The sequence below is a fragment of the Crocodylus siamensis genome, chromosome 2 (genome assembly GCF_052110815.1).
Source record: "Crocodylus siamensis isolate JL-2025a chromosome 2, ASM5211081v1, whole genome shotgun sequence".
Taxonomy (NCBI): domain Eukaryota; kingdom Metazoa; phylum Chordata; order Crocodylia; family Crocodylidae; genus Crocodylus; species Crocodylus siamensis.
This window is the reverse complement of record NC_143396.1, coordinates 104576259-104594812: the sequence shown is the minus strand read 5'-3', so window position 1 is coordinate 104594812 and position 18554 is coordinate 104576259.

Below are 18554 nucleotides of genomic sequence, written 5' to 3'. Positions count from 1 at the left end.
AAACATACATGTTTTTCCCATGCTACCAGTTTAAACAAAATTAAAATAGAACATAGTATATAATATACTAGTATATATAGTATATAATATAATATAATATAATATAATATAATATAATAACAATAATAATAATAATAATAACAAAACAAAGGGCCTCTCTGGTTCTGGTGTTGTCCTGTGGGGTCAAGCCAACTCTCAGGATCTCAATATTGTGCTGTTAGACAGGAGGGTGTGATACAATTGCACATATACAAACACACAAATCAACTGGATGCATACACACACACACACATTCTACCAACTCAGACACATACACATTCAAACTAGCGTAGGCACACCTATCACCAATTCAAGCACATACCCTATACACCCCAAAAGTTAGACAAAAATCAATTGTCTATACACACATACTCAGTACACATACAAAGATCACAGTGTCTCTTGCTGCTCCGGAGCCTACCTGGGGCTTTTTTTCTTTCTGTTGGCGGGCGCTTTTAGACTGCACATATGTGCAGTGGGCCCGCTGTTGGGAAAGCTGCTCTCAGGCAAGGAGGGGCCCTGCCCTACTGGAGGGGGACTGGTGAGTACCCCCCATACCTCTTTCCCTTCCTGGGGGGCTGGGCCAAGTAGGGGCCTGGGTGAGGCTTGACCCAGCCCAACTCCACTCAACCGCCTCCTCCCCACTCAGGGGTTATATATGTGTGTGTGTGTGTATGTGTGTGTGTGTGTGTGTGTGTGTGTGTGATATGTGTGGGAGGGCCTGAGACCCTGCCTGTGAACCCCCTGGGGTAGATAGTCCCAGCCGTAGCCAACCTACCAGAGGCATGACACAGATGACCACATGCTGCACCCCTAGGGTCCCCTTGGGCTCTTTGGCCCCCACCTGGCACCTCAGAGATGACCACCCAGATGGAGCCCATGGTTCCAGGATCCACGCAGATGGAGCCCCTGACTCTCGGCTGCGCGGGCTGCCTGTCCCTTTTTCAGGCTTTGGGGCTCGGGAGCATGGCATCTCCCTTTGTGGGGTCTGCTCCCTTTTGGGGTCTCTGGCATGCCAGCTGGAGGAGCTCCAGGCCAGAGTCCAGAGACTGAATGCCATCAGGGACTGTGAGCAGGAGATTGACTCCTACTGCCAGGCCCTTCTTCCCCAGGAGCCGGAGGGTAGACCGTCTCCCTCCAGGAAAAAGGAGGACTCCAGGACCTCCTGCTCTGTCCAGTCAAGGGAATGGACCAAGGTGGTCAAGAGCCCTAAGGCCTGCCACACCAAGGGACCTGCCCCACCGGAGCTTAGCAACAGGTACACACCTCTTGCTGCTCCAGCTTCTTCAGGCAACACAGGCTCAACTGCAGCTACTGCCCCTGCTCTCCCCACTATCGTATGCTCCTTATTCATGTGAGCACCAATGACACAGCTTGGAGCACTCCCAGCCTGGTCATGAGGCGCTACAGAGATTTGGGAGTGGGGCTAGAGGGTCTGGGGGCACAGGAGATGTTCTTGTCAATCTTCCCAGTCTTGGGGTATGGCCTGAGGAGGGAGAGGAGGATCCACATAGTCAACCAAAGACCGTGGCACTGGTGTCATCAGGAAGGCTTTGGCTTCCATGACCACGGTCTGCTCTTTGGCGAGAGAGGCAGTGAGCTGCTGGAAAGAGATGGCCTCCACCTCTCTCCCCTGCGGAGGAGGCTCTTCTCAGCCAGACTGGAAGATCTGCTCCACTGAGCTTTAAACTAAGCCATTTTGGGGGGGGGGGTGTACTACTGCCACTGTTGGCCTGCTGAGCAACCTTTTCAGAGCCAGCAGGCCAAGGCACTTAAGGGAGCCCACCCCTGCCCCAGCCCTGGTACAAACTGTGGGCAAGGCAAAAGCCCCCAAGGGGACACTTGCCTGCCTGTACAAAAATGCCAGGGGCTTGGGGAACAAGCAGGAGGAGCTTCCCCTCTTGCTTAATGCAAATAATTATGATGTCATAGGGATAACAAAGACCTGATGGGACTCTATCCTTGACTGGACCACGGGTATTGATGGCTATACCCTGTACAGGAGAGATTGTGTAGCTAAAAGGGGCAGGGGTGTAGCTCTCTTTGTTAAGGAAACCTATACATCCCTGCAAGCTGATCTTGGTGACCCGGGTGGACAACTGGAGACCCTCTGGGTTAAAATCTGTGGGGAACACGGCACAGGGGACACAATGGTGGGAGTCTACTACAGATCTCCCACCCAAAGTCCTGAGCTTGACCAGGAGTTCGCCCGGGAACTGTCTGAGGCTGCATGCTCCAGGACCATAGTTGTCATGGGTGACTTCAATTACCCAGACATCTCATGGGAGGATCACTCAGCAAAAGCTGAGTGGTCGCAAAGCTTCCTCTCGTGTGTGGATGACCTCTATCTGACTCAAGAAGTCTATGGGCCAACGAGAGGCAAAGCGCTGCTCGACCTGGTACTGGCTACAGGGGATGACCTAATAGGCGACCTAGCGATTGATGGGAAGCTGGGTGACAGCGACCATGAGCTGGTCAACTTCACCATCCACCGTAAAGCTGGGAAGTCAGTCAGCAACACAGAAGTCCTTGACTCCACAACAGCTGACTTAAACAAGCTCAGGAGGCTTGTCAGTGAGGCCTTAAGGGACCATGACCCCAGGGAGAGGGAAGTTCGAGAAGAGTGGTTGCTCCTCAAGGGAGTGATCCTCAATGCACAAGCTAAGTCTATTCCATCTCGGAGGAAAGGCAGCAAGAGGACACAGCAGCCCCCCTGGCTCTCCAGGAACCTTGCAGACCTCCTGAGGCTAAAAAGAAAGGCCTACAAAGGATGGAGGATGGGATTCACCTCTAAGGAAAATTATTCTGCACTGGTCTGGTCCTGCAGGGAGCAAATCAGGAAAGCCAAGGCTGCAACTGAACTCCAGCTAGCTTCAAGCATCAAGGACAATAAAAAGTCCTTTTTCAATTATGTGGGGAGCCGGAGGAAAAGCAAAGGCAACTTTGGACCCCTGCTGAACCAGATGGGACAACTGACAACTGACGCCCAGGAAAAAGCGTTAAATGGGTACTTTGCGTCGGTCTTTCATCAGTCCCATGAGACACCCATGCCCGCTATGGGACAGGGAGATCCGGGTGAGGGAGATCCCCTGCCCTCCATTAACGCTTACCTCATGAAGGAACACCTTGAGAAGCTGGATGCCTTCAAGTCAGCTGGCCCTGACAATCTACACCCCAGGGTACTCAAGGAGCTGGTAAGCATCATAGCCCAGCCTCTGGCATGGATCTTTGAAAACTCCTGGTGGTCTGGTGTAGTGCCTGAAGACTGGTAGAAGGCCAATGGGGTGTCAATCTTCAAAAAAGGGAGGAAAGTGGATCCAGCTAACTATAGGCCTATCAGTCTGACTTCTATCCTAGGGAAGATCTTAGAAAAGTTTATTAAAGAGGACATCTTTCATGGACTGCCTAACACCAACATCCTGAGGGAAAGCCAGCATGGGTTTCTTGTGGATAGGTCTTGCTTGACCAACTTCATTTCCTTCTATGACCAGGTGACTTATCACCTGCACAAGGGAGAAGAGATTGCTGTCATATATCTCAATTTCAAAAAAGCCTTCCATCTGGTATCCCATGATCACCTCTTGGTGAAAGTGGCCAATTGTGGCCTTGGGTCCACCACGATCCACTGGCTGCAAAATTGGCTCTGTGGTCAGACCCAGAGGGTAGTAATAGATTAAAGTCACTCACCATGGTGTCCTGTGACCAGTGGGGTCCCCCAAGGCTCTGTCCTTGGACCCATATTGTTCAACATCTTCATTAATGATGTGGACATTTGAGTCAGCAGTGGACTGGCCAAGTTTGCCAATGACAGCAAACTTTGGGGCAAAGCATCCACACCAGAAGATAGGCAAATGATCCAGGCTGACCTGGACAGGCGCAGCAAATGGGCGGATGAGAACCTGATGGTGTTTAACACCGAAAAATGCAAGGCTCTCCACCTTGGGAAGAAAAACCTGCAGCATCCTTATAGGCTTGGCAGTGCTATGCTGGCTAGCACTGCAGAAGAGACTTGGGGGTCATCACTGACCAAAAGATGAATATGAGCCTGCAATGCCATGCTGCGGCTACTAAAGCGATCAAAACGCTGGCTTGCATCCATAGATACTTCTCAAGCAAATCCCAGGATGTCATTCTCCCCTTGTACTAAGCCTTAGTGAGGTTGCAGCTGCAGTACTGCGTCCAGTTTGGGCTCCACAACTCAAAAAGGATGTGGAGAAGCTTGAGAGAGTCGAGAGAAGAGCCACACATGTGATCACAGGTCAGGAAAACAGACCTTATGTTTACAGGCTAACAGCCATTGGACTCTTTAGCCTAAAAAAGCACAGGCTCAGGGGTGATCTGATGGCCTCCTATATGTTTATCAGGGGTGACCATGGGATCTGGGGGAACGTTTGCTCACCAGAGCGCCCTAAGGGATGATCAGGTTGAATGGTTATAAACTACTGAAAGTCTGTTTCAGGCTGGACATAAGGAAGAATTTCTTTACTGTCCGAGCCCCCAAGGTGTGAAACAACCTGCCATCAGGGGTGGTTCAAGCACCTATATTGAACACCTTCAAGAGCAAATTGGATCTTGCTGGAATCCTATGACCCTAGCTGACTTCCTGCCCTTTGGGCAGGGGACTGGACTCGGTGATCTTCCAAGGTCCCTTCCAGCCCTAATGTCTATGAAATCTATATATATATATATATACATACACACACATGCACACACTCACCAGTTCACACACATACAACCCACCTACACATAAGTAAGGTCCTAACTTGGATGGCATGGTATGTATGTCTGGGGAAGGTTAAGGTGAAAGAGAGAGAGAGAGCAAGTTAAAGAGTAGGGAGTGAAAGTTGCCAGAACCAGGATTAGAACTGGTGGACTAGAGAGAAGCTGGCTGAGGGACTGAGGCTTGGGTTTACTTAAGGCAGACTGGGGCTGAAAACTGAGGCAGACAGATGAGGTATTTGTGGGGGTTAGATAAGTGGTGGCAAGAAGGAGACAGACAGGAAAGAAACTGAGGCAAAAACCTGGTTGCTCAGGGGAAAAGGAAACGGCAGTTGGGATAAGACAGTGGCAAAGAAATAGGGGGGTTGGAGGCAGAGAGGAGCTCAGGACAGGTGTTGGAGGTGGCAGAAAGACAGAAGCAGGAGAGGTAAAATGTGACAGAAGTTAGAGGGGCGAGGAGCAGAGATTGGAGCAGGGCCAAACCATAGTAAAGCAAAACCCAACTTAGGGGTCCAAATAACAGCTTTATTAAACAGACAAAGCACTACACGGTCCCATGAAGTTATTGGTTCACACATACACACACACAAACACTCACAATAGCAGCAGGAGAAAGAGACTCAGTGGAAGGGCTGGAGTCCAGGTAGGGAAGGGAAGCAGAGTCCAAGTCCTTGGTTGAAGAGGGGGTGGGGTGTGATAGCTACCTATCCAGGCCGGAAAGGGGTCCTTGTCCAGTAGGTGTTGTTCAGAGAGGGGCCGCCGGCAGGGCCTCTGGGTGGATACGTGGTGTGGTGTGGTGCTGGTTCAGATGGAGAGGGAGTCCCAAGGAATCAGTCTTCACTACCTCTTTTTATGGGCAGACTACCTCTGGTCTCCTATGCGGAGGGCCTGTCCAGGCAAGATCAGTCCTGTTCCAGAGGACTCCAGGTGTTCTTACTGAGCATGTGCAGCCTTGGCACAATGGTGGGTTGCCTCATCTTCTGTTTCTTGAATGCTGAGGGTGGTTCCAAGGGTTGGGTCATTTATCCAGGTATTGGTGTTGATGGTTCGGTCATTCAGAGGGAGCTATTTTTAGACCTACTGCCATTGTCTCTCAAGCACGCTCATTCATCCTCATTCATTCAGGAACCAAGTTACATAGGTGGGGTTGGTGTGAGTCAAAGGTTACACAACCGGGCATGGGGACAGGATGGAGACTTGACAAACAAAATGGAAACTTGACATGACTTATGCTAATTACATATGTAGGCCTAAATCATATAGTACCAGTAAAACAGTAATATAGAACAGTAAATATCAATATAAACATAATAATTATACAATATAAAGAAGGAGAAAAAACAAAGCAAATACAACTTGCTACCAAAATAAAATGCTGAGGCTTATCCTATGTCTTAGCTCACTTATACTTATCTATAGGGAATAGCAAGGGAAAGAAAAAGTCAGAAATGGTTGGGGAAGGGGAGGGAATGCATTTAAAAAAAAAAGCAAAACTGGGGGTTTTGCTATACTGGACCCTATTCTTTGAGTGAATAACACAAATATACATAAAGAATACAGAACAGGCTCCAATTTAGGACAGGCTGCAATCTGTTAGAGAGAAACTAGATTGTTTTTTCTTCATAACCCCAGAATTTAACATTTCTGGTTAATGGAAAGATCCATTTTCTTATCTTTCCTTCAAAGAACAAACAAGATCATGAATAGTAATGTAAGTCATCTATCTCATTCTTCCTCTAAGAATGGATTGTGTCCAAATAAAGACCAACACCACCTGCACAAATGCAAATCTTACTAAGGTGAATCTCAGTCTAGTAACGGTCTCTCATTGCTGGTTGATTTGTGTCACAGACAGTTAGGTTTTTATGTCAAGGGTGTGTTTAATTAATCTTAAGAGGCAGGCATCAAGTGGGGTTCCCCAGGTATCTGCCCTGGATGATGGGATCGAGTGTATGCTTAGCAAATTTGTGAACAACACAGAGTTGGGTGGAGTTGCAGATACTCTGCAGGACTAGGATCCAGAATAAACTGGCTATACTGGAGAAATGTTCCACAATCAATCAATGAGATTCCATGAGAAAAATTAAAAAGTCCTGCTCCTGAGATGGAATAATTGTATGCACAAATACTTGGGAATAACTGCCAAGGCTGCACGACTGCAGAGAAGACTGAGGGAGATTGGGTAACTGTCTTCAAATACCTGAAAGGTGGTTACTGAGAGTATGGAGGTGTGTTTTTCTCTGTGGTTGCCTGGCATGGTGTAGTTAGGGATGTTCCTGACTTGAGCAAGGGACTGGATTAAATTACCCTGTGGCCGTGTCCCTACAAGTGGGAATGTGTGCTTTGTGATGCCCCAAAGGCTTTCGAGGCACCTCAAAACACACACAGCACACATACATAGGTTCTCTGCACTGCAATTATGCAGTGCAGAGACAAAATAAGATACCAGGAAATCCCTGTATCTAAAAAAGATGGAGAGAAATAAGTGGCATGGCACACATGGCACCAGCACGCATTGCCCAACACCTGAGCCTGAGCCAGCTATTATTCCTGAGGAAATGCATACATGCTTGTGGGAATGCACCCTGTGAGGTTCCTTCAGCCCAATTTTCCTATGATCTTGTGATCAGTACATCTGTCTGAATGTATGTCTTAGGAGAAATATTGGGGCAGTGACTCAGTACATTTCCCAGGCTGTTTGTCTGGAAAAGAATATAGATATTAATTAATCATCTGAACAAGGGTTTATTTGCTTTTAGAATTAACTTCTTAGGTTACCTGGTAGACATAAACGATCTTTTTAATCTGCAAACTTGTTGTTTTTATTGCCAGTTTGGAAGAATGGCTAATATGACGATAGTCTGACCAGAACATAAATATTGCTCTACTCTAGAGTCAAATATAGAAGTTCAGTGTTCTCCAGTCTCTTACATCTGTATTGGAAGTTGTTTTGGGTTTTTTAAATTTGGTTTTGTTTTTTAAACAAATAATGTCTTCCGCTGTCTTACTGAAGCAGTTTGGGAGAAAAGATAGTAACCAGTAAGTGAATTCCCATGTAGAGAGATACCTAATGAATAAGGCTTCAAATGGTTTGAATTTAGATACCTGCAGCAAAATCACAACCAGCTGCTCTTCACTTATTAAAGCATTTTCCCTTAGCTTCCCAGCACTGCTTCTGTGTGGTGTAGAGCTTCAAACATACTAATGCCTTGAGCAGGAAAACAAGCTCATTCTGATATTCTTGAACTAAATGCAAACGTTCATGAATATTGATTTGAAGTCACAAATCCACACACTAACCCATTTTTCAGCTCTGCTGCAAAAGTCAATCTCTGTTTGAATGAATATGTAGGGAGATTGGTGCTTCTTGGTGTTAAAACTACAATATACATTTTATTCAATTGTATTCAACTCAAGAGGTAAATAGGAAAATATGTACCTAGGTAGCATGAACCTTCAGAGCTAGCATGTACTTTAATAGTTGTAGTTCCTTGGTTAAGTAAGGAAGACAGCGTTGTAAATTCATGTATATGTACATTTAGCTAGCTATATTCGGGCCTTGCAAAACTTATGTATATCAGCAAATAAACCTGATTGAATTTAGTGTAAAAAAATAGGTATTATTTCTAATACACACACATCATAAAAAGTCCATAGTTAACCCTAACCACCTGATAGCTCAAAACAGAAGGTAGGTATGTTGATTCTCATGCATTCAAACACATTCTTTGTCTTCAGTTCACATGGTTTTACATCTCTGCAGATTTGTTTCTAGTTTGGGAGTTGAATAAATCCTACAGTTCAAATTCTAGACAACAACCTTATACTTGGCACCATATAAAATAAATATTTTATTTAGTTAAAATGCAAAGGCCATAAATGAACTAAGGCTCACTGGAAAAATTGCCCAGCTTCACTGAAATCATTTGTGAAATGTTGATTTTTGGCCAACTTAGTTTGAATTTCAAGTTCTGCTTAGGTTTAGGATTTTGTCTACCTGTCTCTAATACAAATGTTACTCAACTTTCGTTAGTATTCTTTGCATTATTTATTACAATATATTGCCCCTCTGGCTCCTAGTTACTATTTCAGCTTCCTTTTTAATAAATTGTAATTTGAGTCCCCCTTAGTATTTCAGTTCTAAAATAATTACTAGGAGAAACATTATACCAAAAAAGTCTTCTAAGTGCTGTCATACAATCACATATAATTTCATTACACATTTTTAAAAGCTTTTGCATATTCAAATTAGCTGCTTCCACTCTCTAAGATCTTAAGCATTATAAGCTTTAGTAAGTATCCCTATTTATCTTCATACTAGTGTAACTTTAATTTTAGTAAACAGAGGTATCTCTGTGTTTTAGATGTTTGTGTCTTTTAGAAAGTACACACTAAACCCTGCCCATGCCCAAAAGTTCTGTACCTATTAAACAGCTATGACCTTTTTGTCCTAGTGTGTATTGGAAATGGTAACACCTTCTTGAAATGCTGAAGTACAGAGAAAATAGGGAGTAGTAACCTAGGGTCTTATTACATGGTAACTTTAAGCAGATTCTGGAGTTATTAACCTCTGGACTGGCTGCAACTTAAAACTTTTTAAGTTGCTTAAATCACTCTTTATCTGGCTTAATATTACCCCACTCCAGGGCAGAATTATCTCAAATCTGTCCAATTTTGCTTTTGTTTGATTAAATTGTGGCCACTGTCTGCAGCTTTTCCACCTAAGTTGACATCCTTCAGCATCCTGGGAGGCAGTGGGCCTGGTATGCCTCCTGATACGGCTTGCTCTGACCAGCTTTTTTCCCAACACAGACTTCTGGGATGGAACTGCTTTGCTCCAACCCCTGGGAGCAGAGCCAGTCAGGTTCAAAGGGTGGGAACCACATTGCTTGGATCCAGTTACATTTCCCTCTAGAAAAAGAGCCTGTTGGGTCTGAGCAATCCAGTCCCACCCCCTCCCCACCACTTGGATGCAGATGGCTTTGCTCCCTGTGGGGAGCAGAGCCTGGTCCATGTATTGCAATTGTTGTCCCTCCTCCCCTTCGGACCCAGCTGGCTCTGCATCTTGTAGGAAGAGGAGCCAGCTCCAAGCATCATGGTTCTCTCCCCACTCAGACCTGGCTGGCTCTGTTCCCAACAGGGGCAAAGCTGGTCAGAGCAGTGGCAGGAAACACTATGGCTTCCAGGAGCTGGGGCTGCAGCAATGCTCTTCCCTAAGTGAGCAGGGAGCCTGTTCTTCCCCCAGTTCCTTGCCCTGCCTCTGTTTACCAAGTGTTTAGTAGCAAGTCACAGATGGGCAGGTGAGCATTAGTCAGAGAAGGTTTTTTGCCTTAATGTTTGACTACTCCACTAAATTGGACAGTACTAAGCTGATTAATATTTGTTCAGTTTACTGCATAAGGTCTGACAAAGGCACCTAGTTTGTCTTATTTTCAAAACAACCATGTACTTAGGATCCATAAGGTGGAAATAGAGACCATAAAACTTGAAAGGATCCAGGTGTGCACTTCTTTGACATCAGCACCATAGGATTTGCTAAAATAAAGAATCCGGTGCTATTTCATTGTTGTCCATCCTACCATTATATTCATGATGGAGAATCTAGGGAGGGAAATTAGGATTAATCCTTAAGTAAATTGCCCAGCAGTAGGAAAAAATGGGTTTTTTTTCCCTTATCAGTCAGGTAGGTTTTAGTTGTTATAATACAAAAGTTATAAATGTAATAGTTACAAATAATAGGGTTGTGTGAAATTTCACCAGGTGTTTCATTTCAAAGCGGTTTCAATGCATTTTGAGCTCAAAACAGTGAAACTGAAATGAAACAAAAGACTTTGAAACAGCTTTGAAATTAAAAAAGGCCACTAGAAACATTTTGAAACTTTCAAAATGTTTTGAGTTTCAAAGCCGGGCTTACTGGCTTCAGCACTGGTCCTAGCCGACAGCAGCAGTCTCCTGTCATCTAGCACAGGTCCAGGGGCTGTGCCTCCCAGGAGGATTCTGGCACATCCCCCATCCTTCCTGGGGATGCGAGCCCCTGGATCTGCATGCTGGATGACAGCATGCTGCTGCTGCCAGCTGGGGCCAGTGGCAGCACCTGTCTTCCCAGTGCTGGATGCTGGCTGAACCCAGCTCTGGTCCCAGCCAGCAGCAGCAGCCTCCTGTCATCCAGCAGGCGGATCAGGGCCCCACCAGGTGGGCTGCAGGAGCTGTGCCGGACTTCTCCCAGGGTGTGGGCTTTGGAAGATGGAACGGAAGTCAGAGGTTGAAATGGTAGTCAGAGCGAAACTGTGCTGTTTCACACAACCCAACAAATAAGCAGCTAAAAAATGCTCTGTAGCCCTTTATATTAAGCTGCTTTTGAAACATTATTTATCCTCCTTATTCAGAAATAAAAGATGATCCAGTGTAACTAAACATCATGGCAGAACAGGTTTTAGAGCTTAGAAGGATCTAAAAGAAGGATAATGAGTTTATTGTCTTTCTTAAGTCGTTTCTCAGAACACAAGACTCCCTGCTCCTTTGTCTTTAGAAATAAGATTAGCTCAAGGTATTACACATTTTTGGAAATCTTCAGGACCAAAGCCATATCAAAATACAATAAAATACAATCCAAAAGCTGGGTCTCCTGAAGTGCAAAGCTAGCCAAACCACTAAAAATTGGATATATTCCTAAGAACACAACTTTGATATGCACATTGCATTTACACAGCAAAACTGTGTACAGAGAGACACAGTGACCTCTCCCAAGTACCAAAAATTCCACTTAATCATGTATCAATGGCATGGAGAAAACAGGTACCCCCATCTATTTTATTATATAAAAACCTGCTAAATAATAATCAATGACTAATTACCCTTTTAATGAATGCAGTGCTTCTCAGACTATTTTTTGTAGTGCCCCAGTTATAAGTTGATCATTTTCTTAAGGGCCTCAGAATTTAAAACTTTGAAAGCTAAGGACTTTGGGAACATTGAGAAGATAAGAACCAAATACAGCTCTTTGGGTTTTCTTCACTGAAAAGTCCCTGCATATTACCATTGAGCTGTAGTTGAAGAGAAAGAGAGAGGCATTTTTTGAATTACATAAAATCTATTCCTGTATTCAGGGAATCATGACAAATAAAGTAGAAATGTGAACCACGGGATATGTAAAGATGCAGCCTCTCACAGAAAATACCAGTCACTTATAATCAGTGAACCCATGTTCAGGTTTGATGAAAATAATCCAGTTTTTGCAATAAAAGGTCAGTATATTTATTACACTACATGTTGCACAACTTAAATATTTGCAACTTTCTGTGGATTGCATCCCCCATTCAATATTTCCTATTGTATCATGTATGGTTTGTATAAGAGAGCAATGTCTTTTTTCTTTAATATAAAAATTAGCTTGAGATATAAAAGTTATGTTTAAACTAATAGCTTGATTTTTACTTATGGAAAACAGTTTAGGGTTGGAATTCCTGTTTCATGGCGAGCATGTCCAGACAAGATGCTATGTTGCTGTAGCAACAAGCTATGGTGGAATAGCTCATGACTACGGCTACATAGCATTGGCAGGCATGAACTGTGATACTGATGCTACTGCACAGCAGGTTTGTAAATGACCTGTGTGCCATCGGGACTGCACAGTAACGATGGTTACTGCACAGTCATTTAGTATTTGTAACCACCGTTAATACGTGCTTTAGCAAGTGTGAAATGACTGTGCAGTAACAACTGTGCAGTTGGGTGCATGTGTAGACGGACCCTGTTATATGTCAATAATTATATTTTAATAAGCTTAGTTAGTAAATTCCTCAGACTGCCTTGTGGAATTAAATTAGCCTTTTTTTTTCCATCAGCCAGAATAAGCTTGCATAAATCCCATTGCAGCAGGGAGTTACGTGAAATCTGAAGTCTTGCAAACTGGTTCATAACAGAAGTGGTCACAGATCCTCAGCTAACAGATAAAAAAAAAAAAAAAAAAGGTAATGTGGTCTTTAGCTAACTGAGCACGGAACTGAACTCTAGAAGCCAGAAAATTTTGCATTTAAATTCCAGTCTTATGTTGCCTCTATCTAGTTTCTCAACATTTATAAAATGATGCACTGATAGCATATTATACTACAATGGAGTGTCATGGAGAGATCTTATTTATGTTCCTTGCATAGTTTTGACAAATCTACAGACTTCTGAATACATTTGATAATGGCAGTCAGTTGACTTTTAAAGAAAATATGGTTGCCATCATATATGAAGTAGCAGCTCACACAGTTTTGGAATTTTTTTTTAAATGCTTTAAACAAAAAGTTTCAGGCTAGCTCAGGATAGCCACCATAAATAGATAGCAGGGCATTGTTTTGGGCATCTGCTAATAATTTATTGGGCTTTATTTTGTATCACTTCCTTTAAGAACATAAATGCCATACCCAGTGAAAGGACAGTTTCATCAGGCCCACTATTCTGTCTCTCACAATGACAAATATTGCTAGAAACTTAAATGCTTGGATTAATAATTATTTCTGTTAACTGAGACCTTCTAGTTCATCATATGCATCAAATTCAGTCCATTTTTCAAAATTATTTGTCTCAAAGACAGAAGTGTAAAGGTTTCCTGCTGGTTCATAGTAAATGTTACCTGCACATCATGGATAAAGAATTGGTGTGTTTGATTATAAAGAATTGGTGTGTTTGATTATTCATCACCCCATTTTGAATTTCAGGAACATTCATACATTTATTTTTTACATAATCTCAATGCTAACCAGAAATGTGATTCCTAACCTATTAGCTATAGTAAAAAATCACCTTACTTCCTTGGGTTTTTCCTGTATTGGAAAGCTTTCCATATCATAACTGAAACTTTGTTACAGATTCCTTTTACAATCCATTTAACAATAACATAAGCTCTATTTGAGCCCTTTATGGCAGATATAAGGTGTTAGACATAATCTTCTTAGCAGTTTTGCAATGCACTGCCTTATATGGATAGAATAATAATAAAGTTATATTGACTTGCTTACCAAGAAAAATAATACTCGCTCACTTCGAATACTCACTTCAAAGTAAGTATTCTTCTAAACAAGCATTTAATTAACAAAACAGAACTAGTAGTTATTGTTGGTCAATTAGCGATGTAATAATTACTCTCAATTAGCTGATGAGAATGGGATAAGTATGCAATAACCATAAACCAAAGTATGAGTACAATAATTTAAAACATATGTTAATATGTTAAAACAAGAAAACAACAACCAAACTGTACAATGAAGTTCTGCTTTTTAAACTTTTCTTGGGCAAGTTACATTATCTTAAAATGTATCTAAATGTCCACTCCTCAATTTAAATTTTTCTGCTTTCTGTGTGAACAAAAAGTGTTCTGACTTTCAGAATTGTCAAATCCTTGTGTGATAGAAACTATAAAACTCTGATGCAGATATGTTTTCTAAGTACATTTGCAATAGGAAGTAGATCTGGCAAAGAACTACTTAAAATGATTTATTTAAAAATGGTAGCCTTTTTTCGGTTTGTAAATTATTCTTAAGCACATTTTTAAAATAAATTTTGTTCTTCAAAATTGTTCAACAGATTATACAAACATATTTAATCTTTTTATCAATATCTGTTTGTGTTGCATTTACTGCTGCTCAGGTGCTATGAAAAGATCACAAAACACACCTAACTGCTTCCAAAAAATACCTTTAGGGTACATCTACATATTGCCCTACAGTGATGTAGTGACATGCTATATTGCTGTATGGTGCGCTATGGTGATGTAGTGATCACATGGGTCTACACATGATCAGCAGCTATGTCATCATAGTGGTGAAATCTAAACATGGGCCATGCAAGTGGCACAGTAGGAACCAATACTGCACCATGCTTTAGTACCTCCAGTGCAACGGCAGCGTAGCCTGGGTATATTGACACAAGACTGAATAACCCACACCTTGTTTCTAGCTGTCATGAATTACCCACCATTGGTAGGTAAGAGCGTGGAAACGTATGGAAAAGCAGTCTTTAGGGAGCAAGAAAAAGCAAGGGGAAGTAATAGGGGGAAAAATCTTGGGGAAAAAAAGATGTTTATTAAAAAAAGGAAAGAAAATGAAGCATATATTTTCACCTATGCATCCATTACTAGTTGAGGTATGCATTCCCAATTAAGTTCCTAATATGTACTTTTTTAAACTTCTTCAATCTGTTCATTTTATACCCATCTATTTTTTTGTAACTGTTTCTTACATTATCTGGTTTCATCTGGGCCACACGTTCTACAATAAAATCGTGTTTCATTGTTCTCTTATATCTCTACTTCCTCTTCTAGCTGAAAGCAAAAAATCAAGAGAAAAATAATTGAATGATTTTGAATTACAGGTTCAGTTTAGATTTTATTAACATTTGTAAAGAGACTTTGGTTTAAAATATAGTTAAGAATCTATTTAGTGACTACCTAGTCCTGTCCTTCTTCTCACCATAGAAATTGTGGCTAGTTAGTCAGCCTCGCCATTTGGAAAGGAGCTACTCCATCTCAATCTGTGTCCATTAGCTTGACCTATACAATGGCACAACTCTTCTTCGGCATGACAATACTACAGGGTTGGTTCTTATTTTATCCTTGCCTTCCTTCTCATGCAGAATTCCTAGCATCCAAAGGAAATGGTTACAGATCTTTCAAAGGTATTTCACTGAGATTTGAACCTAGAAATTGTTGAAAGTATAATTTTATCAGTTCTAAAGTTTTTGGGTGTATAACAGCAATGATTTTTCTGCTGGATTTCAACAGGAACAAACCATGTATGCATGTAGCTAAATATTATAAAGTTTTCCTATGTGTTTATTCTTCCAGTTGCATAGCTTCATAATTATTAGGGGCTGGAAGGGACCTTACAGATCATTGGGTATTTATGGGAGCAAGATTGCAGGCCATTTCTAAAATCAGGCTGTAAATACATGTAGCATAAAGATCAATCCAGTTGGTTTATGCTCCGTGACCAGGACAAAGCTCAGCACACAACACTGTGATCTGACTTTCAAGTATTTCTGTTTTTGAGAGTGGATGAGGGGAAGAAAGAGGAGGAGGTTCTTGAATATAAAAGAGAACTTCCATAATATATCCTGCTCTACATTTTTTCTCTGCAGACAGCAGAGATACAAGCAGGTGCATTCTGGAAATCCCTGCAAGCTAATGGCAGCTGGCACACCCCCCCCTCCCAAAAAAACCCAGCTTTTGAACATCTCTAGCCTATACCAAAGCACCACGGTCATATCTATACTATTGTCCACCCAAGCCAGAGATAACAGCTGAGAAACAAATCCCACTTACTTAATCCTACTCTATGAGAGCATCTGCACATACATTTACTCCAGCCTAGATTTACTGTGAACTAAAGTACTGCAGAGTAAGGGGTTTTGGGTAGGTGTCTACACATGCATAGATTAGGGAGAAGTTTAGCTCCCAGTTCCCTGCAGCCCTGCGATGTGCCCCTGCATTCACTGTGGGGAGCTCTAGTCTCCAGCTTCAGCTGCCAGCAGCCCCCTTTAAAAGCCAGCCCTGCTCTCTGTTCCTAGCTAGTCTCTTCCTTGCCCAGAAGCAGTGTGCCCAGTGCAGAGACAGCATGCACCAACTTTCTCCATGGCCACTCTACCTCCCCATGCTATGGCTGCTCTATCTCATGGCTCTGGCTGTGACAACCAGTGCCCTGCAATCCTTCTGCATGCCATGTTTGCCCTGATGGCTCACCGTGCCAACTGCTGCCTGGCCCATGGCCATTTCACCTTGCCTGGCTCCCCCAAGACCAGTAACTGCCTGCTGTCCTGCAGCATGCTGTCCCAGGACTGTCACCATCACACAGATGCTGCCACCAGGGATGATGACAAAGGGCACCATGGTGCCACCACTGGGGCCACTATTGCCCTTCTAGGCCTCCAGCCCCACCACCTTTGGGCCCACTGTGCCAGCCAACACTGGTGGCTGCACATTGTCCAGCAGACCTAGGATGATGAGCAATGGCTGGATGGTTTCCACATGACCCAAGCCACCTACTGGGACCTGCTCCACCAGCTTCAGCCCCACCTGAAGTGGCAGAACACTGACATGCACCCAGCCCTCCCTGCTGACACCTGGGAGGGTGCGCTGCTGACCATGCTCGAAAGCTTCCAGTATATTGGACATAGGTTTGGTGTGAGCAAGGTCACCCCCAGTGAGGGCATCCTGGATGTGTATGGGGTCCTCCAGGACACACTGGGGCACACTATGCTCTGTATCCTTGACCTTCTGCTGGTGGTGGCAGAATTCCATGTGCTGGGATTCCCCCAGTGCATCAGGGCCCTAGACAGGACCGACATCCCCATCACCTGACCACCCAATGGAAAATGCCTATAAAAGAGGTACAGAGGATTTCACTCTGTGGTCCTGCAGGTTGTCATGGACCATTGCAGTACATTCACTCACATCAGTGACAGCTGGGTGGGCAGTGCGGATGACTCTCACATGTTTTGGAACTTCAGCCTGGCAGGACTGGTGGAAAGCGGGTGTTTTATGCAGGGCTGCCAGAGCTGCAGCTGGGCACAGGGGTGGTCCTGCTTCTGCTCACTGGGAACCCTAACTACCCACCCCTGCCATGGCTGATGTGGTTCTAAACTGGCCTCCTATAACTGCAGCAGGCCCACTTTAACTGGTTCTTGGGCTGTACCCACACCCTGGTAGAGTACACCTTTGGCTGCCTCAAGGGCCACTGCTGCTCCCTCACCATCTGCCTTGAGGTTGCTGAGAATAACCTTCCTTGGGTCACTGTTGCAGCCTGTGTGTTGCATAACATTTGTGAGGCCTGGGTGGAGGAGGCGTGATGTGCAGAGGGTGCCTGGTAGTGGAAGCTCCGCCTGAAGCAGCAGCAGTGTCCCACCCCCACCCCCCTGCCAGGGCTCCAGGACAGCAGCTCACCCACCAGTGGGGCACAGGGCACCTGGTGTGGGAAGCTCTAGCTGACCACCTCTTCCAGCACTCCTCACTCTATCCTCCCTGCCCCTCTGCCCACAGATCCCCCTATCCCCTGCCCACCCTAAGCACCACTCTCATGGCAGACACATATCTAAAAGGCAGGTATTTATTCCCTGCCCCTCCCCCCTAAACACACATAGTTTCCTCCCCTCCCTCCCACACAAGCATTGTCCCCTCCTCACATCAAACAGAGCCCCTTCACCCCCAAAAATAAAAAAAACCCTTCCCTGTGCAAACTATTTACAACATTTTTTTTGGTGTCCCAGAATAGGAAGCCATAGGGTAGAGACATCTAGGGGTAGAGCCTAGGGTCAGGTGGCCAACACCCTATCCCTGTCGATGCAGATGCTGTGGTGCATGTGGTGGGCAGGGAGCTCAGCCCAAGGTGAAGTAGCCACTGGTCCTTCAGTGCAGGTGGCCTCCCTTCTGCCAGATGCTGTCTATGGATAACGGGGCCAGTGTACAGTCCTGTCCCTGCTGGTGGGTGCTCCTGCTCTGCACCTGCATGGAGCCAGGGTGAGCTGCAGGTCTGGACCCAGGAAATGGGGCTGGGTGGTGGACAAGCCAGGGAAGAAGCTCCTGCTAGCTGGAGGTGGTAGAGGACCTCCTTCCAGGCCCAAGCAGGGTCTATTGTGGGACAGCATGTGGTGCTTAGGGATGGGGGCGAGGCAGTGGAAAGCATGAATGTGACTGCCAGGGCCAGAATAGTGTCCAGCATCCAACAGTCATCATCTGTGGCCTGCATTACCTGGCCAAGGATGTTGTTCTGCACCTGCAGAACCTGGATCTGCTCATTCAGGGCCAGTAGCTTGGCCTG